Here is a 22,268-nt window from a genome sequence, read left to right on the forward strand (position 1 = left end):
CAGCATTCTAAAGCAGGGGCAGTTTTTGTGATCCATAATAGTGATCTGTCTAATCTCTTAGCTGAAGTATCAGCTGGAAGTCCGGCGTCCTGTCTTGTAGGCCTTTTTCCCCCTAGCTTAGGAGGGCGGAGCCCTGACTGACTCCAGCTACAAAAGCTGTGTCTGCTGAAGATAATCTTGGGCAGGCTACTGTTAGGGGTGGGGTTGTTGCTGTGGATGATTTTTTAATGTTTTTTGGGGGGGGTTCATGATTGTTCAGTTTGGTTGTGCACATTTGATATTTTGTTAATTGCTTATGCCTTTTTGTTACATTTGTAGGTATGTAATTTTTTATATATTGTCAGCCACTTTGAGCATGGTTTTAGCTTTGGAAAGGCGGCATCCAAATAAAATGATTGATTGATTGATTGATTGATTGATTGATTTAAATGAATCTAATCACATTCTAGTTTGACCTTCCCTTCCCCTGTAATGTAGGATTGACCTTTTTTTGCATTTGACTCCTATTAGGAAACTGGTCTTTTGTAAATAAAGAAATCATTCAGGTAGTAATTTATAAAACCGAAGAAACCCACTCTCACATCACATTAATGAAGTTAATATTCTTCTGGCAGGCTAACATCTTGTTATTGTGATATGCATGTCACCAGTACAAAGAAAGGTGACTAATCCATTTGAAACGGTGCTACACAGGATACTTCAATGTACTCTTCCTTAGCAACTGAACGTTTTATCTCTTTAATCCTTAAAGAATTACAGGCCCACATCTCCCATTTTAAAATCATGAATAATATTCAAGGCCTTTATTAATAAGCATAATAATTTTACAGCTCGGGGTTGAATTGCACCATCTATTATTCACCTTTCATGCATAGGATATCTAAAGTGGGTTGTCAACATTTAATGGCCTCAAGCATTTTGAACTTCATGTTATAAGGATGAATAAAGTTCCTAATGAGCATTCCTGTCTTCTTGGTTGACACACAATCATATCACCTATCTTAAATACCACTAATAAATCCTCCTAATATTTTGAATTACAGCTCCCATCATTCCTTACCAGTGGTCATGCCATCTGAATCTGATGGCAGTTGTAGTCCAAAATATCTGGTGGGCACCAAATGGGAAAGGCTGATATTTAGAACACCTTTCCTTCTCCCTGACCCTGTTGAAAATGGTATGGGAGATCAAGCTGGGATCTGAACCAAAAATGTCATTCTTAATATACACACAATACACATGAACTTTCATTCCTCTATCTTAGTCTTCAACTCGGATGAATGGCATCATGCTGTACTTATTTTCTGGCTGCCTTGATAATGGGTGCCAGAGACAAGCCTGGGCTCATACATAAAACATAAAGTGTTGTCCTAAATACAAACACCAACGTTTATTCTGAGATCTCAAATCTCCAAGGCAAATATTGCATTGTAAGATCTTGTATCTCTTTCTTGGTCTTCTCAAAAGTGAACGTGGGGCTCCAGCTTGTTTTTTGAACTTTAAAATAAGAATCATCGGCACACCAACGTTCATCCTAATATCTCGGTGTTTGAGGGACAGATCATGTCCCAACATTTGCTGTGTTTTAATCCCCTTTTTTAAAAAAAAATGGATGCAAACACTATGCTGGTATTTGGACATAGAACTGTGTCCTGTTTTCTGATATCAAAATGTTCAACCAAGGCTTTTCAATGAATTCATTAACTTCCTTCCAAGTATTTGTGTCCTGCTTTCCCACTTTGGGGTTTTCAGACCAATGGACAGAATGCCAAATAAGTGTGTGAAACCAAATGGGTAGTTTGACAGGACATTCTTATTCTTCTTATTATTATTATCATTATTATTTTAGTGCAGTCAGAGGTGAAATGATCAGCATTTAATTTTGTTTCCTTAAAGGTGACGTTCTGGGATCTGTTCTTTGGAAACCCCTTCCTCTTGAAATAGGCCAGGTGCCTATAATCTTGGTCTCTTGGCATGACGAAGATATTCTTTTCACTGAGACTTTCTCAGCATAGTATTATGATTATAAATTTGTCCCAAAGAAGTCTGAGTTCACATGCAAAATGGGGTTGCTTTCCCTGTCTTAATTCAGCAGCAGCACTTCACATGGCATCCAAGGCTGCTTCTGATGTTCACCAACATTGGGAGTAGGGATGTATTGGGGTAGTTTCTAGAAGAAGGCGGTCACATCGGAACACATATCAAAATCCTTTGAAAAGAGTCAATCAACCTTCAAACAACCAGTGACCTGCATGACCAGACCTCTCAAACAAGCATCCATTGGTGAGCATGTCCTCTTTATGGGTCAATCCTCCCAATGACTTATTGGAAATGCTGTATGTATCTGTTGTCCTCCAGCCACATCTAACCCCCTTCTTTGTATATAGGCTTCAGGAAAGGGGTGGTGGTTGATATTCAAGGTGTGCTCTGTCATGGCAGTAGTCTGGAACTACAATTCCAAAGATGAAATACATTAAGGGGTGCCCATACGGCACCATCAACGGCACCTCTGAAAAAATAGATGGTTTTGGTCTCATCATTCCAGGAGAGAGTTTGTTACCTATGAAGACAATTTCATATCACAGCAAGGGGAGTTTTCCCATCACTAGTTTCTTCTCCCATCTGTCAGGGACAAGGGAGAAAATGTGATATAGAATTGAATTTTTAAAAATCAAGGCATGTCATATACTTAAAAGGAACACACACAAAATGCATATTCCACACATTTGAGGTTGCTGCTTATTTTTTTTATGCTTCAGATAAACTAAAATGATTTGCCTTTTCATCATTATTCTTCATTACTAGCTGGCCTCAAATTTTTATCCGTGAAGGAGGACTGGCTGTTCTCCCTCCAATCATTTATTTAAGCCAAGTTTGAAACATCTGGTCATTATTACAAGGTTTCTTGAATCTACTAGCTAGAGGTTCAGCTCACAGGATTAAACAATAGTCTAGGGATAATATACTGCTACCCTGATTGCATTTAGAGCACAAGAAGCAGCCTCAAATGCTAATGTTTTTATTTAACCAATGGTTGTCTTTTTATTATTTTATTTTATTTTAATCTCCAGTGTGACATTCCAAATTTCCCAACTTTTCATAATTTTATCAAAATCACCAGGGCAACATACAGACCTTTATCTACCTTTTCAAACAAAACAGTGAAGTGAAAAGGTGTGGGCAAAAAAAACAAAACCCCATTGTTGAAGCCCATGGTCATCAGCTTTTTGGATCCCTCAGGACTCTGTCTTCTCCCCAGTAGTTTTTAACATTGGCATGGAGAGAGCATCTGGATTAGGAGGTGGGTGCCATCAATATGCTGATGGCACCCATCTCTCTCTCTCATTTCAGCTGATCACAAGGAGGCTGTGGAGATCTTCAACCAGCTTTTGGGTGCTGTGGTGGACTAGATGTGAGCTAACAAGCTAGCACTTAACTGATACAAGATAGAAGTCCTATCGGTCATAAAAATGGATTGAAAGTACAAGTTATTCTGGGTGGGACTGCACAGCCTCTGAAAAACCAGGCTGTCGGTGTGTGGGAGCTCCAGGCTCCAGGACTGGTCTTTGATGGCCAGGTGACCATTGTGCCTAGGAGTGCCTTTGACCAGTTTCAATTGGTGTGGCAGCTACACTCCTTTCTAAAGAAAGCAGATCTAACCACAATTACAGATTCATTCACGCACTCTATATTAGACTGTTGCATAGCACCATGTGTGAAAATTCCCTTGAAATGTGTCTGAAAGCTGCAGCTGGTAAAAAACAGGGCTGTGACCAGAATGATTTTTGGTGCTTATTTTTCAGACCATATGTCACCAGTCACATGAGAATTGCACTTACTTCCAGTTTGTTTTCAGTCCATCTCAAAGTGCTAGTTATTACCTAGAAAGCTATAGAAGGCTGGGGAGCAGGAATATTTGAAAAACCACCTCTTCCCAAATGAATCTACCTGACGGTTGTGTTCATCTCCAAAGCCCTGCTCTGCATTCCATCACCAGCTAGGAATGTGATTAGGACACATGTCTGCAAGCGGAGTGGGGGTGGAGGGAGGCAAAGGACCAGACCTTTTGTGACTGAGGAACTCATTTTCAACGGAGGTCAGACTGGCCCTTTTTCTGTTGTCATTTAGACCACGGGTTGAAATGTTTTCTCTTCCTCCAGACTTTTACGGAGCTATGCTTTTGCTCACCTGTTTAATTTTTGCTTTGATTTCTTTTTTTAAAATGGTTGATATTTCATTCTTGTAAAGTGCCTTTTTAAGAGCCAAAGGATGGTATAAAAATGTTTTGCTAACAAATACCATGTATGATAGAGGGAAACAACATAAGAAATAAGAAAGGTCTTGTTGGATCAGGCCCAAAGTCCAGTCAGTATCCTGTTCTGATTGAAGACAACCAGATGCCCATGGGAAGCCCAGAAGCAGGAATGGAAGGATCTGTCACGTTTCGTCTTCGCAGCTTCTCAATCTTAAATCCATTTATCTGCATTTCTGCAGCAATTTACAACTTAAGAAGCAAAACTCATGAGAATTCTTCAACATTTAAGTCCAACTTTCTCTTAAGAATCCATCCCCAAGCCTTGATAGCAATGCCATCAGCACGAGTCAATTCTGCTCACAAGTGAATTTGAAGGGGAGGCTGGGAGCTTCCTTACACCATTGCATTTTCTTGTGAGTGTATTTACCAACCCAGGAGGGAGGAATCTTGTGGAGACTGAGAAAGACACAGAAAGAGAAGCTAAATTTCATAAGGTGTCTGAGGCTTTGTAACCCCAGTAGTAAGCCAGAAGGGGACGATAAGAAGGAAGCAGCTAAGGGACAGTGGGGGGAGATTACACCCTCTTAATCTGTAGAATCAGGCCATAGCCACACCATACATTTAAAGGATATGGGTTCACCAAAAGAATCCTCAAAACTGTAGTTTACCCCTCACAGTATTATAATTCCCAGCACCCTTAACAAACTACAGTTCTCAAGATCCCTTGCATTCTCTAAATGGAGCCTCTCTTTTCATCCACTTCTCTCTGCATGTCAGTTCCACTGCCTACACTGACAGTTTATTCAAATTCTACTTAAGATAAGACGATTTACTTTATGTTCAACACTTACATTAGCTAGCTGCTGTTTTACTTATTACCTAAGTTTTTTGCTCACCTGTTTAATTTTTGCTTTGATTCTTTTCTGAATTTAAGATCCCAATTACATTCTTGCAAGGTCTCTCAGTGACTTGGATATATCCATTTTAAAATTCAGTACAAAATGGTTGAATGACTCAACAGTCCTCAAGACCAACCTTCTCACAGGTTATTGTAAATTTCTAGTATCTTAAAGTAAAAAGGGGAGCAGCACATTAAAGGTGCTTCCTTACAGAGTTCCAGTGGTGTGACCAGACTAAGAGATTACGTATTAGATGCTGAGTAGCAGGCATAAAAGCAGTTAAGCAGGCAGCTCCTCCTCAGAGGAAAGCGGGAAAGGGGCCCATTGAAATTCAGCCCGAATGATCTTTCATACAGGCAATTAAAGAATGCAAATATTTTCACATTTATTGTCCCCTTGAATAAGCTGCATGCCAACACTATTATTCTCCAATAAAAGCTGGATAAATCTTGTTAATTAAATCATTTAATTTTGGCTACTGCTAAATTAGAAGATATAGTAAGGCTTTTTGGGGAGTGAGGTGGAAAGAGTAAGATGTTTTCTTTAGAGAACACGAGCTTGCACCAGCCTTCGGCAAGGTAAGTTGATTGGATCTGCATTTAGCCCAGACTTTCTGAGTCCAAAGACACATTAACAGAGATGTATTTATTTTATTTATTTAAAATATTTTATCCCCACCACCATCACAATGTGATCTTGGGGCGGTATACAGAAAAAGAAAGCTAAACCAGACTCTATAATCAACAAAAACACAATTACAGATATGAAGGTGAAATCCACAAATAATCAATTTGCAGCAGTAATGGTTAAAAATGTGGCCAAGGTATTTAAACTCCTTTAAAAGCCCAATGGACTAGGAGAGTTTTCATCTGGCACCAAAACCTCATCAGAGCTAACACAAGTGGTACAGCAGGAGGGGCATTCTAAAAGTGGGATACCATCTCTCCCTGATTGTCACATAACAGAACAACCAACTGATCACAATACACAGGCAGGTTGGTATGGAAGAGAGGACTCTTTCAGATACCTAGGTCCCAAGTTGTTCAGGGCTTTTTAAGCAGCAAATTGGCTTGGCAGCAAACTGGCAGGCAGTGCAATTGTCTCAGGATTGGAGCAATAGGATCCATAGCAGCTGAACCAGTCAAGAACCTAGTTGCTGCATTTTGCAATAGCTAAAGCTTCTGAACCATCTCCAAGGGCAACCCCACATAAAGGACATGACCTAAATAATTCAATCAAATAAATAATCCATAAAGTAATCCAGTGTGGAGGTTGGATAACAATTGTTAGCCTACCCTCTCCTGAAATATCCATAGCTAAGGAACCAACCCATTTTTTGAAAAGGCAGTCCACACCACAGAGGCTGAAAAGCTGGTGTCAATATAAAAAATAGCCTAGGATTAAAGAGAATCAGAGAATTGTAGAATTGGAAGGGGCCCTTGAGAGTCATCTAGTCCAAGCCCCTGCAATGCAGGAATCCTGCCACAGCCATCCCTGGATGGGCTTGAATCACCAGCCAGCCAGATGCACTGACCAATTGTGCCACAGCATTTGAGGAGAAAGGACAGAACTTAGCCCATTTAAACTGCAGTAGTGAGATGGTGAACGAGATGGCTGCTGCTGGACTACGCATAACACACTGGTGGAAAGGAGAAACAGATATTCATAGATATTTATTTAATTTGTGGTGCTTAGAAATCTGGTTCTAAATAAGCTTGCTAGGGAGCAAGAAGTCAGTGGGACATACATTGCTGAGGAAACATGCAAAATAATGCCCTGTTGAGAACCCCATCACGGAAGCCTAAGGACTGCTGCACCAGTCCCTATGAATGAAATTCCACCAATGCTGGAGTGCTCTACACCCTCTGTGGGCCCTTGGCTTGTTCCTTTCTTAGTCTGGTCAACAAGCAAGGGTTTATAGAGTCAGCTGCATCACCCTTGTGATTTCAGTACAGGCAAGAGAGTTTCCAGTTGCTTGACTCAGGCTGCCTCCCTGGTTGTTTTGTATGCTAAAATTAGGGGCTAATGTCTGGCTGAGCTGTATAAATGGATCATTTTGTGACATTAATGTGTGAAATATGCTAATATTAGCCTAAGAGAATGCCACTTTGCTCCCGTTAAACGTTACTCTTTTATCATCCATTTTGATCTGCTGTTGGAATGACCTGTTTCATTCTTTCCCGAGACGGGCTGCTTTTTTAAGACACAAGGCTCCCCATAAATCACCACCACAATTTTCAGACCCGTTGCTACAAAGCTGATGCAATGCGGCCATCGTTCTGTTTTGTTTTTCCTCTCAGTTATTCATCCGTCTCCTCTGTATTTTTATTACGCACAGGCCAGCGTACAAACACACGCCATGGACAAGCCCTGCCAAAATACCTACAGAGTGAGACATTCAGTCTTCCATGTGCCAAAAGAAAGTGTTTGGCTGAAGCGGAGTTCCTGTAAATATTCCCACTGGCCTGAATGAGCCAATTCATCTGAACCGAGGAACTAGCCAAGGTGTAAGGAGGTTTTCATACAATTTGATCTAGATGTGCTGCACCTCCCAAATTTAAACACCATTTGGCCTTTCTTAGGGGCAAAGAGCGGTGTTAAAGTCAGACCTCCTGTAGGACAGTAGGAACTGCTGGAGTAGCAACTACTCAATTAGACCAGCTTCAATTCACACTTGAAAAATTTCCCCAAATAAACAGAAAATCTGCTGTAATGTATCAAAGAATAAAGAACATTTCTTCATTTTAGTAAGGATTGTACATGAGAAGCTGTCAGTGTTGCTATGTCAGCTTTGTGCATTGACAGTGTAATTGGCAGTTTCTCTCTCTAGTCCATACCCAGTTGTTTTGTTTTTGTTTGATTTGTTAAAGATGTATGTGTAGAATGGTTGTTTTCTGACTGAGTAATTGCAGCCAGCCCCCACAAATGTGGGGTTAAGAAGGCAGGTGCCTAATTCACATGAATTCTGGATTCTCCCCCGCCCTCCCCCATATCACACTTTGGAATCCTACTTTGATTGATTATTTGATATAAAGGAAGCTTATATGCCCTTCAGAAATACTTATAAGGTGGTTTACCAAACACAGGATCTTCCACAGGGTAATTTGTCTCAGCACAAGGACACACATTTCTGATAAGCACAAAGAAGGACCATGGCTCCGGACTTGGCTATTCTACCCTTCAGTGCTAGCTCCAGATTTTGGAGGACCCTTGAGCAAGGCCCCTCCATGGACTTCCCTCCCTCGGGGAGTCTGCCTCCTTAGTGCCATTATCAAAAGCTTTTGGTCTTCCTCTTACTCAGCATTGCTACCAACTTGGCAGAGAGCCAATGAACAAGGAAGCAGTAGCATCTATTGCTGCTCCTTCTTACCACAACCGCTGTCTTGGCCGGAGCAACAGATGGGTGCCTAAACAGGCAACAATGGTGAATAGGAGGAGCAAGTCAGGATGCGGGCGCTGTCCATGGTACCCTGTTAGGGTGTGGACCTTTAGCAGGTGCCTGACCATGCTGATCCTTGATGCAAACCCTTCCACCATTGATCAAAGCATCATCCTTAAGGAACTTCTGATAAGTTTCCAAACTGCATGTCGCAACACACAAGTGTGTCAGCTGCAGTGTGTAGGTGTCGTGTGAACGCTCCCCGCACTCCTCCCAGGGTTGGAAGGGGGTTGGTTTAACCTCTGGTTTGCTAGTAAAACTGAATTACTGAGTCGTGAAATGATGCTTGTCTAAAAAGTGTGTCACCAACACGAAAAGTTTGGAAAGCTCTGTGATGAGACATCTGAAATTCAACAGAATGCCGTGCTGTTGCAATCTGATTAAGTGGACCTATGCTCCAAGTCACTGACAGAAATGCCCAGAAATATTTCCAGTAAGCCCACAACTTACATGAGGGTTACATTCTGGGGATTGTGCCTAAAGCCAAAATCGTGTACAGTGGTACCTCGGGTTACATACGCTTCAGGTTACATATGCTTCAGGTTACAGACTCCACTAACCCAGGAATATTACCTCAGGTTAAGAACTTTGCTTCAGGATGAGAACAGAAATCGTGCTCTGGTGGCACAGCGGCAGCAGGAGGCCCCATTAGCTAAAGTGGTGCTTCAAGTTAAGAACAGTTTCAGGTTAAGAGCGGACCTCGGGAATGAATTAAGTACTTAACCCGAGGCACCACTGTATAGTCAAAAAACATTGGTTGGGGTGGCAGGTGGGATTTCCAAAGTATTTTTTCCCAGATGCCCACCCCCTTTCTACACCCTTCTTTATTTTTTAATTTTTAATTGCCAAACATGTAAAGCAGAATGTGCACAAGTGAAATGTGCGTAAGTTGCAGGCTTACTGTAGTCAAGTCAACAGCAAAACAAAACAGAGCGTAGTCGGTTCTCTATTTCTCTGGCATCACGGTCTCTCGGTGAGATTGACTAGAGTAAGCATTGATAATTCAGTTGGAAAGAAAGCTGCTAAACACTATCTTGTTCTTTAACATGTTGTGATGGTTGCTTGCTCAGTGCCCCCCCCCCATTACTATATGGTTTGTTATGAAACATGACACTTATTCAAGCCACCAACTAGCCATAACTGTTGCTAGAGCATCACTAGAGATGGACTATTTAGCAATTCATACTACTGAGATTTCAGCTGGCTGATTAATATTAAAACAAAAAGCCAATGAAATGCAAACCCTGCTTGCTACAGGTAAAAGAAAGTACTAAGGATTTGTTTTGTTATTTTTGTAATAGCAAAAACAAAGCAACATTATCAGTACCATTACTGAGAGAAGAGGAGGGCATGAGATCCAGTAATATTAGCATGGCATAGGTCATTAGTTGAATCCCACCCTTCCCATTCTACGTTGTTACTTGCACAGAACAAAGTCTGCCTATGCAAGGGAGATCCCCCACTCTCCTCCCCTGTGTGATGTCTGTGCCCCATAAATCTGCTCTGGTGGGCTGAAGGAACACCAAAAACAGGTTTAGGGTGGGCATGGGAGGAAAGTCTCATTGTACAAGCAGACCTCTTTCCATGCATGCATATCCACTTAGCATTATGTTGAGTTTCACTTGAAGTATCATGCAGGGGTAGGGAAGCTGTGCTGGACCACAAGTTAATATCCCTGCCCATTGACCCTGCTGCACACCAGCAGGAAGCAAGCCCTTCTTGAGATGTGAATGCTCTGAACTCTCTCCACAGTAGACTCAGGTGTATAGGTGTGTAAATAAAACCAAATATATTAAAGACACTACCATCCCCATGTGCCTCATTTTCCCAAAGGAAACACAAGACCCCTGGAATCTCACACTGCTCAGCAGAGATTGGAGTGGCTCGTAACAGTGTTGTGGAACACTAGGAAAGCAAGTATCTAACCCAAGTATCTTTAATAAAGAACTGGAAAAGGAACCAGGAAATTGTAAACAAGTAAGGTTTATCTGTTGGTGGGCCCAACAGTTTACAGCCTTAATAAGATATGAGGTCACACAACCTCCTAGTGAGCCTGAAATGATTTTTAAAAGGGAAGTTTTCCCAAAAAAAGGTATCAAAACCTGATAAATCTGTGTAGATTTCTAACAGGTGGAAAAAGGAGGAGAGGGGAAGCCTGAGAAAATAGATGTTTCTTTTTAAGATAAACAAGAATCTAAAGGCATTGTACTCAGTGGGCAGCCTTGCAGAATTCTGCTAAAATATACTAAGTTTGTGCTAGTACTGCTTTTGAAACCCACATTTTAAAGAGGGTGAGTTCTAGTGTTATGACATCCCAAGCATCTCACACACTGCTCAACTACCTTCAGGCTTGCATTGATGTATCCATGCTGCTGAGGGATGTGCCCTAACAAAGAAGGAGGGAGAGAGAAATGTGCTTTCAGTTATGGGTTGTTGTAGTCAGGCTGAAGTTCTATTTTTCTTATTATTTTATTTTTACCTGTGAAATGCCAGGTGTTGCTGGACCCCTGACCATTGGCCATGCTGGCTAGGGCTGATGTGAACTGGAGACAAACTACAATTGGAGGACCACAGGATTGCCACTTTTCTTGTATAGGCTGCCGTTGAGGTTTTCTTTTCCTGTGTGCATTTAATCTGACTGTAAAAACAGACGGTTTTATTGTAATCGGAACTGCATGTTTATTTCATTGCACACTTTTCTAATGAAAACACTTTTTTAAGTTTTGTCCAAAGTTGTTGAGTTTGGGTGTTGTCGTTTTTTTGCAAAATCTCAAAAAATGAGCTATTTTTAAGGAAAATCACCCAAAAATGACACTACCATTGCCATATGTTTGGATATTGCCAAACGTTTCAGCAATTTCCACCCAGACACAGCTTCCAACGGCTGGTTGCAGGCTATGTCCGGGAAATTTAGATGTATGGCAATCCTTTGCAGTTTGGAGAGACAGCTGAGAAACATCTAGAATAAAAATAAGTAAATTTTTAAAAATCTTACTGGTAGGGGCTTCATGTTCTGGTGATCTGGGAGAAGGTGGCTCATACAAACAGTTTTCGCAATATTTATTTCTTATCTTTGAGGCGAATTTGAAAAGTTTACTAGACCATTCAAAACATTTTAGCCATTCACACTCTCTAAAATACCGTCTCGTGAAATTAATGTAGTAATCAATGTTTGCCTTTAAGGCTGAATCAGAGTAAGGCAGCAAAATGTCTTATTTTACAGAGGCAGCTTCTTTCTGTAATTGGCTGTGTAAATTTTTATTGGGTTGTGAAACTAAGGACTGGTGGGGAAGGGGACAACAGACTAGATAATCTGCCAGGTCCAGTGTAGAAGGAGAGGGCAATATTTTACCCAGTGTAAAAATAACAATAAACAGATGTTAAGGGACCCTCCAGTGGTGCTTTCTCATGGGTTTGTTCTGCAACATGTCAAAGATGCAAGAATAGTGTGCTTGTGGTGAATTAACGCTGGATTGACGGCATATCATTCTGCTTTATTAGTTGTTCTGCCATGTTTATAGAATGATACCATATTATTTTCCTCTGGAGAGGCAGATTTGCATAATAGTGCCATGAAGTTGGACCAAAGAAACATCTGTGGTATGAGAAGTTGCACGATTTTAGCGGGAAGCTATGGGAGATACACTCATTCCTTTCATAAACCCCAAAACTGTTGAAAACGTGGGAGGATCTGCAGCCCAAATCATAAATGCTTGGTTGCTAGAGAGTCACAAACAGGTGGTGGTGTGGTATCATGTCCTTCACATTTAATTTTTTAAAAATAGAGAAATAGCTATTAGCCATGAAATGGGACACCCTATATTCACTAGCAACATATCCATTGAGTCCTCAGAGATAATAGGAGGGGGCTGATGTGGACTTCCAGAGGCCTAAGGTTGGCATCTCATGAATGGAAACAAAATGGACTTTTACTGGGAATCCCACAGAACAGTTCTTCCTTTCATAAATGCATCCTAATGCTAATGCTAATACTCACCTCAAAGACTCTGCTTCAGTGAATTCTGAGGTAGGTTTTGATTCTGAGATGCGTTTAGCCATGAACACACATCCCCTGTGCTGTCAAGTGTCCTCCTCATCTTTTCCATCCTCTTCTCCTCCTCCTCATTGTTTTTCCTTTCCTGTAACCACTGTCTGTCACGTAGTGGTGAGCCACCATCTTCTGTGGGCTGGAAAGAGAGAAAGAGAGAAACCTACAATATTTTATCCATAGATAAAAATACAGACATTCTTATCTGATTTTAGAAAATGCACACACTAAAAACAAAATGCATGGTGTATGGACAATTGTTCAACTGGACATTTAATTAAATCATAAATGTTGAGAAAGGGAAACATTTTATATCTAAAAAAACCAAAAACCATTTCTATGTTTGACCAGCTGTACCTCCAGCTCTGCTAGTAACTCACTTTCACACTGATTCCTCCCACTGTTTCTTATGGGCGACCTCTGGCTGAGGTGCACCGAATGCAGCAAATGATTCATGCCCCTGACACATTTTCTTATTCTTCCCATTGCTCAGCCTTTATCACTTTTCTGTTCTGGAGAAGCAATTTCCACCAATATTATTTGGCTTTTTATCTTTTTGCCATCTGCTACTTGTCCACATGCAACTTACTCCAAGAAAAAAAGGAAGAAGTGAATCATTATCATACTTAAAAAAATGTTTTTTTTAAAGTGTTGGCATTCTGAAAAGCTGCTTTCCCTTGCCAGATCTTGACACTTGCTTGCCTAACTGAAAATGTTTCCTCTCCTGTACAGGGATGACAGCTACGAAGCAGGGTTCACAAAGGTTGTCTTCTATGGCATCTCTCCACTTGCCAAACAGGCAAATAAACATTTACCAGGGTGAGGGGGCTCCTCTGTCCCTTCTGCACCTAGTCTTTACATACTGAAGTTACGAAATCCAGCATTTTGTGTGTGTGCTGTTTTCTAATCAACCCCAAGCAAATGAAAACTTGCTTCCATCTATCTGTAAAGTGTACTTATCAATGCAAATACGTTTAGTCACGGCATGTCAATAATGGCTGAATAACAAAATGGTTCATGTAGCAAAAGCAGAAATAAAATAAATAAAATAAAATAAAGCAGTGCAGTAAGCAGCTGACCCTCTAAGGTTGTCAATAAATTATACTAAAATAAGTATTTTTGGCCTCCTAAAACAGATTCTCAATTATGGAACTATTGTGATAACTTGATGGTTTGACACTTATTTTGCCTGTTAGAACTGTGTCTAATAGTTCCTAGGAAAGCTTTTGAAAAAGAATCGAGAGGCATTAATGACTTACAAATAACCCAGTCATTATCACTTGTCAGGGGTTCAGGAGCAGAGGCAAGGGCAAGGGAGGAAACAGAGAGCGAAGGGGAGGAGGCAGAAGAAAGGATGAGCGATGACGACGACCCGAGATCTCCGAGTCTCTCCAGTGAGTCGGAGGATTCACAGAAAGGAGCACCAGTGGCCAAAGCAAGGGGGGAGTTTAGGGGGGCACCCCAGGGAGATAGAGCCAGAGGGGAATCAGAGGAGAGCAGTTGGAGATCGGGTCCAGCGTCACCGCCAGAGAGCAGGGAAGAGGAAAGGAGCCAGGGGGCAAGCGCTGGCAGCTCACAGCAGGAGGGAGGGCACGAGTCAGGGGTGGCCACACCTCCATCTGGGAGCGAAGAAACGGTTAGACGGAAGGTGGAAGGTTGGGCGCGCGCGCCAAGTTCAAATGCACAGGAAGGAGGCGCAGTAGGCAGCCCGGAAAGAGAGCCGGGTCCTAAAGCCCGGCGCAAGGAGACAGGAGAGTCCGGGGGGTCAGCGTCCGAAGAATCCCGGAAGGAAGAGACCCAGGGGGGCAGAGGGACCCAGAGAAGAACAGTCAGGCGGAAAAGGTGGAGCAGGGCTAGGATATTAAGTTGGTGTACGAGGGGCGGAGATTCAGACGGAGCTTCGCCGATCTAGCTACTAGACGTAGGGTTGCACGCAGCAGCTTGAGAATGGAAACTGTAACTCAATAAAGACTTTTACTTAATGACCGTTGGCTAGCGTGATCCTCTGTGAGCTAGGATCTTGAAGCAACCCTGACAGTAAGCTCCGTCACCTGTATTGTGGGCATCTACAGCCTCGAGGAGAGGAGAGAAGCAGGTGCCTACTAGTGAGCTCACGAACGGCAGCCGACATGACGGCTGAACAGCAGATAGCGGAACTCAGAGAAGCAGTGTCACAGCTGAATGCCGAGGCTCTCGCATCCAGGAAGAGAGAGGAGGACGCAGCTGCCGCCTACAGGGATCTCCAGGTCAGGTTGGAAGTGCTTACGAAGCAAGGGCAACAGACACCCAAACCAGAGGGGATTGGGTTGGGGAGACGCACAGGCGGTCTGGTCTCTCACTTCGATGGGAACCTGCAACAGTATCCCAATTTCAAAGCAGACGTACTGTGTGCACTGCAACTGCTGAGTAAAGATTTTAGAGATGAGCAAGAGAAAGTGGGGTTCATCATGTCTTATTTGCATGGGGATGCCAGAGCATGGCTGCGCAATTTATGGAGGGATAACGATCCGGCGCTCCAAAATGCGAATGCCTTTATTAAAGCGATGGATGCGTGTTTTTTATCAAGCATTGACGTGGATCTTGCTCGGCAACAGATTCATGGACTGAAGCAGGGAAGGGCCAGCGTACGGCAGTACCATGCCCGCTTTTTCGCCTTGGCCAGTGCCCTAGAATGGGACAGAGATGCGACCCCTGTAAGAGACCTTTTCTGGGAGGGACTAAACAGCTCTGTAAAAGATGAGATTGCGAGGGGGGAGAGACCCCGGACCACCCAGGAGGTCGTGCAGAGGGCGCTGGCAGTGGGGGTACGGCTGGAAGGACGTCCGTGGAGCAGGGACGAAGGGCGTGGAGGGCGCGAACCAGCCAGGGGCTCCTCCTTCTTTCCCAGAGAAGCAGCACGTACGCAATCCACGCCTCCGCCAGGGGGAGGAGCTGAACCGATGGAGGTTGGAGGTGCCAGGGCTCAGTCAGCAACCAGAGCCCTAGCACCAGCAGCAGTGAAAGCGAAGCCTCCTAGAGGGAACAGGAAGTGTTACGTCTGTGAGGAGCCAGGGCATATGGCGAAAGAGTGTCCCCAGAGGCTCCACAAGCTCACTGCAGCCTCAGCAATGGCGACTGCAGCAACGCAGCAAGGAGAACCACAGCAGGGAAACGACGCTGTCTGGCTGGAGGAAGAGGCACTGGGGCCCAGCCAGACGTATTAATGATGCAGTCCCCAGAGATTTTACAGCCCGTGAACCCCCTCCCGCCCAAACCAGTGGTGAGGCTCACCGCGTCGCTCCAGCTGCCCAATGGCATCACCATGGACGTGCCAATCACCATTGACTCAGGCAGCAATGCGGACTTTATGGGGCAGGACTTTGTCAACCAGCATGCTATACAGTTGCTGCCGGCCACACTGCCCCTGCAGGTGGTCACGGTGGATGGCAGGGAGCTGCTAGGAGGGCAAGTGGTGCAGCAGACGCCACCGATGGTGATGCGACTTGGGAATCACCAAGAAGTCATCAGCTTTAACGTCACTCAATTGTCGGACACGCCCATTGTGTTGGGCATGAGTTGGCTGGACAAACACAGCCCAACGCTGGCTTGGTACCAGAGGCAGCTGACCTTCGGCTCTTCCTTTTGTGCTGAACACTGCATCGTGCCCAGGCAGGAAGGAGAGGAAGAGGAGTCACAGCTACTGCTAGGCACGCTGCAAGCGATTCCCCACAAGTACGCAGAATTTTTGGAAGTTTTCTGCGAGAAGGAGGCAGACAGGCTACCCCCTCACAGGCCATATGACTGCAAGATTGACCTACTGCCAGGGGCGGCGCTGCCTAAGGGGAGACTGTATTCCATGTCAGAGGACGAGCTGCAAGAACTCAAGGAGTTCATAGATCATAATTTGGAGCGCGGTTTCATCCGAGAGTCCAAGGCGGTGGGAGGCAGCCCGGTGTTCTTCGTTAAGAAGCGGGATACGCCCCAAAAGAGGCTCGTAGTGGATTACAGGATCTTGAACAGTGTGACTAAGCCGTCGGACTTCCCCATGCCCCGAATTGACGACCTCCTCGCAAAGGTGCGGAAGGGCAGAGTGTTCACCAAATTGGATCTGCGAGGTGCGTACAACCTCATTCGCATGCGGGAGGGAGACGAGTGGAAAACAGCCATGTTCACGCCACTGGGGACCTACGAATATAGAGTTATGCCTTTTGGATTGCAAAATGGCTCCCACGTTTTTCAAGCATTCATGCATCACGTGTTGGCGGGACTCCTCTACAAGACGTGCGTCTGTTTCTTAGATGACATCCTGATCTTTTCGGAGTCGCAACAGGAGCATGACAAACACGTCAAGGAAGTACTGAACAGGCTGAAGCACCATAGGCTCTACGCCAAGCTGGAGAAGTGCCAATTTGACGTGACGGAGGTGGATTTTCTGGGCTACAAGCTGTCTGACAAGGGGCTCGCCATGGACAGCGCCAAGGTTCGAGCGGTGTTGGATTGGAAGAGCCCGCGCAACCGGAAGGAGGTCCAACGGTTTATCGGCTTTGCGAACTTCTATCGCAAGTTTATCAAGGGCTTCGCTATGCAGACGGCGGCCATCACTGACACGCTTAGCTCCAAGAAAAAGAAGTTCATTTGGACAGAGCAGGCGGAACAGTCCTTTCAGGCACTCAAGCGTCTCTTCGCGTCGGAAGAGCAGCTGCTTCATGTCAACCCCAGCAAGCCGATGAGGGTGGAGACTGACGCCTCGGACAGAGCCGTGGGGGCGGTCCTGCTGCAGAAAGACCCGCAGGGGGTGTGGCGACCGGGAGCGTTTTACTCCAGGAAGCTCAGCAAGTCCGAGCAGAACTACACCATATGGGACAGGGAGTTGCTGGCCATTCATGCAGCGTTCAAGGCATGGAGGCACTTTCTGATCGGCGCCAAGCACACGGTGCAGGTTTGCACGGACCACAAGAACCTAGAGCACTGGCGCACGGCACAGTTCCTGAACCAGAGGCAGATACGTTGGGCTGAGTTCTTTGCGAACTTCGACTTCCGAATAGAGTATGTCCCGGGGGACACCAACATCATGGCGGACGCTCTCTCCCGCAAGCCACAGTATCTGGAGGAAGCAACGCCAGCGGCCGCCATGCACATCTTCGCACCAACAGTGTGGGCGTGCGCCGCGGCAACCGTGGATCTGGAGGCGGTGCGACGAGCGTTGCAAGGGGACTCCTTCGCGCAAGCAAAGATCTCAGAGGTGCAAAGGGGCAAAGCAGCGGCCGACGGTTTCCAGCTAAGAGATGGATTGCTCATCCGTAAAGGGGCCATCTACGTGCCGGGAGACGAACTTCGCGCCAAGGTGCTGCAGCAACTGCACGACGCGCCCACTGCAGGGCACTTCGGCAAGGAGAAGACGGTGGAACTAGTAGCCAGGGATTTCTGGTGGCCTGGAATGAGAAGGGAGGTCGCGGACTACGTGGCGAGGTGTGACACCTGCCAGAGGGCGAAGCCAGTGCTTAGACCGCCAGCCGGACTGTTGGAACCGCTGCAAACTCCGGCCGAACCTTGGGAGAGGGTGGCCCTGGACTTTGTCACGGATCTGCCCAGCTCGAGGGGCAAGACGGCAGTGCTGGTGGTGGTGGACTTGTTCTCCAAGATGGCACATTTCATTCCGTGTGCGAAGGTGGCCACGGCGGAACAAACCGCCAAACTGTTCATAGACCACGTGTTCAAGGTTCACGGTCTGCCACGGTCTATTCTGTCCGACCGGGGGCGGCAGTTCATCTCAAATTTCTGGCAGCGGCTGATGGGCTTCCTGAACGTCAAGATCAACCTGGCGTCGGCGAGACACCCGCAAACCAACGGGCAAGCAGAACGGGTCAATGCCATCATGCAGCAGTACTTGAGGTGCTATGCAAATCAACAGCCTGCGACGTGGGTGGATTACCTGCCGCTCGCCGAGTTCGCTTACAACAACACGAAGCACGTGTCCACGGGGGTCACACCGTTCTTCGCCAACAACGGGAGGCACCCCAGAACCTTCCCGGGACTGGAAAGGCTGGGGGAAGGGGAGCCGCAGACGGCAGATGCGTTCGCGTCGGAACTGCAGGAAGTCCACGATCAGCTGAGGCGCCACCTGGAGCTGGCCAAGCACGCATACAAGGTACAAGCGGACAAACGCAGAAGGGTTGGCGAAGAGCTACACGTGGGGGACTGGGTCTGGTTAGCAGCCCACGCAGTGCCGGCCAGGTCGTTGGCCAAGAAGAAACTAGGGCATAAGCAACTGGGGCCCTATCAAGTCGAAGAGCAGGTCAACCCGGTGGCCTTCAGGCTGGCGCTTCCGGAGGGTTCCAGAATGCATCCGGTATTCCACAGATCGGTGCTCACTCCCTACAAGGCACCGCACAGGTTTCAGGAACCCGGAACGGCGCAGAGTCCGGCCAGAGACAGAACAGGGCACGCAAGAGTGGCACGGAAGGAGCGCATCAACGAAGTCACAGAGATTTTGGATTCCAGATGGGGGGAAGAAGGGGTAGAATACTTTCTCGCCAGGGAGGGCACCCCGGCCAGTGCGAACAGTTGGGTGCCGGACTACGCCTTGGACGAACCTCTGCTCAAAGACGAGTTTCATGCCCTCTTCCCACATAGACCGATGCCAGCAGACTTTTTCGACGACTGGCTTTTCACACCCACGCTTTCGGGCAGCACGTTCCGGGGGTTCGACTCTGACGAGGACCCGATACGAGACGTCCGTTCCCCGGAGGGGTCGCCCTCGGGATCTGCCTCAGAACCCTCGTATTGGTGGGACGACAAACCAGAGGAACAGTGGCGCAGGAAGTGGCAAGAAGGTCCAGGCCGAGCAACGCCGCCTGGAGGAAGCGAGGGAGAGACGGACATGGACATTTTCGGGGACGATCCAGGTTTCGAGCACGGCGGCACAGAGATGGAAGCAGAGGTGACCGTCGTCGACGAGAGAAGGGAGGAAGAACCGGAAGACTTCGGAGGGAGGCCCGCTACGGGAACCGAACGGTACCCGACATTCGTCTCCTTGACGCAGCAGCACCCAGCTCCAGCACCGGAAGGAGGGGAAGGGGGAGTGGGGGGCTTCGAGGGGGGGATGGATGTCAGGGGTTCAGGAGCAGAGGCAAGGGCAAGGGAGGAAACAGAGAGCGAAGGGGAGGAGGCAGAAGAAAGGATGAGCGATGACGACGACCCGAGATCTCCGAGTCTCTCCAGTGAGTCGGAGGATTCACAGAAAGGAGCACCAGTGGCCAAAGCAAGGGGGGAGTTTAGGGGGGCACCCCAGGGAGATAGAGCCAGAGGGGAATCAGAGGAGAGCAGTTGGAGATCGGGTCCAGCGTCACCGCCAGAGAGCAGGGAAGAGGAAAGGAGCCAGGGGGCAAGCGCTGGCAGCTCACAGCAGGAGGGAGGGCACGAGTCAGGGGTGGCCACACCTCCATCTGGGAGCGAAGAAACGGTTAGACGGAAGGTGGAAGGTTGGGCGCGCGCGCCAAGTTCAAATGCACAGGAAGGAGGCGCAGTAGGCAGCCCGGAAAGAGAGCCGGGTCCTAAAGCCCGGCGCAAGGAGACAGGAGAGTCCGGGGGGTCAGCGTCCGAAGAATCCCGGAAGGAAGAGACCCAGGGGGGCAGAGGGACCCAGAGAAGAACAGTCAGGCGGAAAAGGTGGAGCAGGGCTAGGATATTAAGTTGGTGTACGAGGGGCGGAGATTCAGACGGAGCTTCGCCGATCTAGCTACTAGACGTAGGGTTGCACGCAGCAGCTTGAGAATGGAAACTGTAACTCAATAAAGACTTTTACTTAATGACCGTTGGCTAGCGTGATCCTCTGTGAGCTAGGATCTTGAAGCAACCCTGACATCACTGATGTAAGTAAAGAAAGTCATAAGTTGCCTACTATGCCTTTTAAGTTTCTCAAGTGGTGACCCTGTATATTACAGGAGACAGGGAGGGAGCATTGCTTTGCGATCTTGACTTAATGCAGGTGATGCTCCCTTTGCTGTTCACTGATTTTCTTTGAGTGCGCTCTTAAATATTCCTGAGAACTCAGAATCAGTGGATGATGCTGAATACTACTTCTGTTCCTGTCTTCGACGGGTTTTGGGCTATTTAGGCCACTGCTGCTAATGCTACAGCCACCACACAGCTGATCTGCAGTCAGAGAATGACAATGTCCTAGCCAGCAATGCCATCACCAGACTCCTGGTGAGAATCCTGGCCACAGCTGTCAATGTTTTCCTTTTTTTAAGGGAAATTCCCTTATTCTGAATAGGATTCCTCGCAAGAAAAGGGAAAAGTTGACGGCTATGATCTTGGCTCCCAAATGTGTGGATCTGTATGATATGCATGCAGCAATCCTGATTTTGTCATATTCAAACTTTTTATTTTTATGTGTGTACACAGAGTGGTATGCACCCCAAAAAAGCTTGTGAAGCAGCCCACAGAGGGAACATAACCTGGAAAGGAAGGGCACAAAGTCACAGTCTGTTTTACCAACCAAAGCATGGCTAGGCAAACTAAGGCCCGGGGGCCGGATCCAGCCCAATTGCCTTCTCAATCCAGCCCACAGACGGTCCAGGAATCAGTGTGTTTTTACATGAGTAGAATGTGTGGTTTTGTTTAAAATGCATCTTTGGGTTATTTGTGGGGCATAGGAATTCATTCATCCCCCCCCCAAAAAAAAAATATAGCCCAGCTCTCCGAAAGGTCTGAGGTACAGTGGACCAGCCCCCTGCTGAAAAAGTTTGCTGACCCCTGAACCAAAGGATTGCTCTCTATGCACTTCTGAAGGAACTATTAAAAAAAGAAGCACTAACAGCATCATATCCATGGTTTGATATATTTCTGAGCATCTCAGTTCTGTAATTCTGCTCACAATTGCACATGATGATAAGCCTCACTATACAGAGCAACCTAAAAAATATTGACATGGCTTAACTATGTTTAGCAGTGCAATTCTACGCATGTCAACCCAGAAGGTCAATGGGACTTACTGTACTCCCCAGTAAAAGATTACAGCCAAATTTATAGTAGGAATGGGAAACCTGTGGCTACCTACATATTTGTTATCCTACAGTCCCCATTATCCCTGACCACTGGCCATGCTGGCTGAAACTGGTGAGTTCAACAACATCTGGAGGTTAACAGCTTCCAACTCAGTGATTTATAGGCAACACAAATCCCCCAGTACTTTATGCAATACATATATTTAGCTATCTCAATGTAAGGGCCTGTGATAAACAGGTGGCTGACCCTGTCTTCATAATCTCTAGAGTCAACAAATATTAGCTAAGAATATCTGGCTAAGGGCGTAACTCTATATATACATAAACGGCTCTGAAATCATCTTTAGCAAAGCAATATCTTACAATTTACAACATGTTGCTGTGTTATGGTCATACTGCATTTTTGCTTCAGGTAAGGGGAGGTGGGGTGATTTGAGAGCTCTCTGAAATGTGCATGCAGAAACCTTGCAGCAACTTGTTAGGAGAGAAAGTCACTTGAGAGTTTTGGAGCTGGGGAAGCCAGGCCTGTCCCAACTTGCTTTCCAGCAAAAGACCCTCATCAGCTCCCAGAGCACACCTCAGTATGAAAGAGAACAAATTTGCTTAAGGCTGATTGAGGGCTGGCTTGGAGTAATGTCTA

This window comes from Podarcis muralis, chromosome 2 (genome assembly GCF_964188315.1).
Source record: "Podarcis muralis chromosome 2, rPodMur119.hap1.1, whole genome shotgun sequence".
Lineage (NCBI taxonomy): Eukaryota > Metazoa > Chordata > Lepidosauria > Squamata > Lacertidae > Podarcis > Podarcis muralis.